General features: G+C 36.6%; 1 pseudogene; it reads right to left on the reverse strand.

Annotated features, from left to right (window-relative positions):
• Window positions 1–3,039: 3,039 nt before the first annotated feature.
• LOC116877120 lies at window positions 3,040–3,937 on the reverse strand (annotated as a pseudogene).
• Window positions 3,938–4,146: the final 209 nt, after the last annotated feature.

The following is a 4,146-nucleotide window of genomic DNA, read 5'->3' on the forward strand; positions in this document are numbered from 1 at the left end:
AAAAGCATTAGTAATGTAGTTAATTCCATTTATAATATGCCTACACCAGAGATGAGAACATTAAAAGAAGGAAAATCTATAAACTAGAATTAAAAACATTTTTTTGGAACTCCTTGTAAGGAACCTTTGAAAGAAAGGCATAAGGTTTTACACAAACACTCTCAAGGAGCCTTTTTAGTCATGTTTTGCAAGGTAATATTTGCAATCTCAATTAAAGTTTGCCTTGGTCACTTGAGTCTTCATATTTTACACTTCAGGTTGATTCAGATGGCTTCGTATTAAGGGATGAGTGTCCTTTAGCGATACTCCACCAGTTGTAATATTGCCTTCTGTAATCTTGCCTAATAATCACTATCAGCTAATCAATTTTTCCTTTTTATTCAAATTCTATTATCCACTCCCTTTTGACCTCTAGTTCTTGGGACAGCCCATGCATTTTTTTTTTTTTTTCTGAAATCCTCAGCATATTACATGCAGCATAACAGGATAAAAGCCCTAGCATTAAACCCAATCAATAGCTCCCACAGGTAGACATCTATTTCATCCGCTTCTTTAATGTGCTATCCATTGTACATGAAGATGTCACTATCGACCCACAGTCCATTTGGTATTTGGTGTGGGTTCTGGGCTCTGTGTGGTATCAGTAGGTGTATTTGGGCCAAGTCATTCTTATTCCTTCCCAAGGTCCTTCTTCAGATCCCCTACCCCATTTGACAGGCAAGTAAGCTGTGGCCATAGAATGACATAAAACGACCTGGCTTGGAGTCAAAACTAATTGTCATTTCACTTGCCTTTCCGTAGCCACAAAGCTATTAAAGCAAATTGTACATTTTGACTTTAACTTATTTTCTTGTCTTGTACTTTGAGGTAATTAGCTAATATCAACAATGAAAGCTCTTAAAATAAGAAAATACTATTTCATTTATTTTTCATTAGTTTAATTTTTAAAATAAAATTAGAAAAGTAAACATGGATGCATAAAACATGTTTGTTATTAAAAAATTCCAAGGATATAGAAGTGTATAAAGTGAAATCTCCTGGCTGCTCCCTTCAGGCCAATCCTCTATGCCAGAGGTTTCCGAAAGCATATACAAATACAGACAAATGTACATAGGTGTACATATAAATTACATATTTCCAAATGTATTTTATTATAAAAATAATACAATGCATAATGTTTGATGATTTTATTATTTAATACTTCCTAAAGATTTTTTTTACTTAAGATTACATAGAGCTACCTTGTTAATTTAATAGTTGCATAATGTTTCATAAATGGATTAATTACAGTTTATTCAACCATACCCTTATTGAAGGAAATTTAAATTGTTTCTGATTTTTTTTACTATTACACATAAAGCTACCATAAAATAGTGTGTACTAGTTATCTACTTCTGCAGAACAAATTACACTAAAACATAGAGACCTCAATCAATGACAAACCCTTATTACCTCATAGTTTCTGTTGGTCAGAAATCTAGGAGATTCTTCGCTGGCTGGTTCTGATTTGGGGTCCCTCACTCAAGTGAAGTCAAGATATTGGCAGTCATCCGAGGCCTGGGTGGGGCCTGGAGGATTTAAGGTGGCTTAGTCACATGGTGGGCAGGTTGGTGCTGGTTGTTATTAGGAGACCACGGTTCTCTCCAACACAGGCTACTTGAGTGTCCTCTTGGCATGGCAGCCAGTTGCCCCAAGATGAGCAATCCAGGAGAGCAAGAGGCAACAGAAGTTACCCCTTCTGTCACCTAATCTGGGAAGCTACCTGTCATCACCACTTCCATATTCCTTATGGCTTTATACATGCTTTAATATATACAATTTGATGACTTTGGACTTATGTTACTATCACCACAATCAAGTGTTCACTTCAGCACCACTTATCCCAACACCACAGTAAAGGTAATAAAAATATCCATCACCTCTATATGTTTCCTTGTGTCCCCTCCCCTTTTATATGGTAAGAATACTTCCTTCACATGAAATCTCCCCTCTTAACAAAAATGTAAGTTCATGGTACTGTGTTGTTAGCTATGGGTGCTGTGTTGTGCAGGCAATCTCTAGAACTTACTCATCCTGCATAATTGAAACTTTATTTTTTATTTTTTAATTTAAATTCAATAGCCAACATATAGTACATATTAGTTTTTGATGTAGTGTTCAGTGATTCATTCGTTGTGTATAACACCCAGTGCTCATCACATCATGTGTCCTCCTTAGTGCCCATCACCCAGTTACCCCATCCCTCCACCCACCTCCTTTTCCCCAACCCTCAGTTTGTTTCCCAGAGTCCAGAGTTTCTCATGGTTTGTCTCCATCTCTGATTTCTTCCCATTAAGGTTTCCCTCCTTTCCTCTATGATCCTCTGTGCTATTTCTTATATTCTGCATATGAGGGAAACCGTATGATAATTGTCTCTTGCTGAATGACTTATTTCACTTAGCATAATACCCTCCAGTTCCATCCATGTTGATGTAAATGGTGGGTATTCATCCTTTCTAATGGCTGAGTAATTTTCCATTGTATATATGAACCATGCCTTCTTTTTTTTTTAAACAAATTTCTCTTGAAAATTTTATTAACATTTAATAACAATAAATCAGTCAGCATTTTCCAGTCTTCATGAAGTTTTTGTCTTAAAGATGAAATTTACTTCAAATGTCTTCATATAAACCTATCTGACATGAATAAACTTTTATAATGAACTTCTCAAACACATCTTTTTTTATATATTCGTCTTTTTTCTTGGGATAACAACGGCAATACTATGATAGTATTAATATTTCTTTTTAATTCAAATGAACTGTTCTCAAGGTTAATGGTTACTAGCAAATCTTCATTTTTGTTACTCTGCTAAGGCAAGATAGAAACATGATACTTTAAAATTATTTTCAATTTCCTGTGAACTATTTTATAGTAAAAAATTATTTGGTACTAAGTGTTTTTTACATTCAAATTCAAAAAGTAATCTTTAATTTCAACTGAACATGGTACCAAAAGATTTAAAAAAAATTTAATGATATTTACATAATAAATACAATTTTAATCACTCAGTTATTCCTCATCACTGAAGTATGTGCTTTTCTTTATCCTTGGGCATCTTGAATCATCTGATGTTGAGGGACCCCCGAACCGGGTTTCCATTTTTTCTGTTCTTCAGTTTGGCTTGCTGGAAAGCTATGGCCTGCCTAAGACTGTCAAGAGCGGGATCTTCCCCTTCATCTTCACTTTCTTCTACTTCTTCAATTTCTTCTGGTTCAGGAATTTTCTTTTTTTTTCTTCTTCTCTTTCTTCTTTGGAGGTTCCCGTTTTCCAATATTTTTAGGGCAGGCATAACTTAAGTGTCCACTTACCCCACATTCATAACACTTAGATTTCTCAAAGTAGTTTCGTCTTCGGATGAACTCAGCTGTTCTTCCATTGTTGATAGCAATGCTTGCTTTTATCACTTTACCAAATAACAAACAAATGTTTGTTTTTTATTTTGTTTACAAACAAAAAAAAACCCCAAACAAACAAATGTTTGTTTTTTATTGCTCTGGTACAGTTTTGTGCAGAGTATCCAAAAATAAAATCAATGCAACCCCTTTACTCTTCCTGGTATCTTTATCTTTCATTATAGTAATCTTTAAATTTGCCATACTTGGAAAATATCCAGTATGAGTCATTGTTGGTCAGGGAAGAGGGCAAGTTGGATACATACACTGTGCTTTTTTTTTTTTTTTTTAATTTATTTGACAGAGAGAGAGCACAAGTAGGCAGAGAGGCAGGAAGAGAGAGAGGGGAAAGCAGGCTCCCCGCTGAGCAGAGAGCCCAATGTGGGGCTCGATCCCAGGACCCTGAGATCATGACCTGAGCTGAAGGCAGAGGCTTTAACCCACTGAGCCACCCAGGTGCCCCCATACACTGTGCTATTACTTGGGGCCAATCCACCACTCATTTCTTTAGGTAGGGTGGGCCTGGGGGACTAGAGCGTGAGCCCACGACTCAGCTGGGGCTCAACCTGGACTCTTCCTCATCCCCCACTGGGGACTTGGGTCCTGGGAGGGATCAGGCACCTGAGACTAGAAGGCAATTACAGCCTGAACTTCTTTATCCATTCATCTGTTGAAGGACTTCTTGGCTCCTTCTACAGTTTGGCTATTGTGG

The sequence above is a fragment of the Lontra canadensis genome, unplaced genomic scaffold, assembly GCF_010015895.1.
Source record: "Lontra canadensis isolate GAN:19392208 unplaced genomic scaffold, GSC_riverotter_1.0 scaffold50, whole genome shotgun sequence".
In the NCBI taxonomy this organism is placed as follows: domain Eukaryota; kingdom Metazoa; phylum Chordata; class Mammalia; order Carnivora; family Mustelidae; genus Lontra; species Lontra canadensis.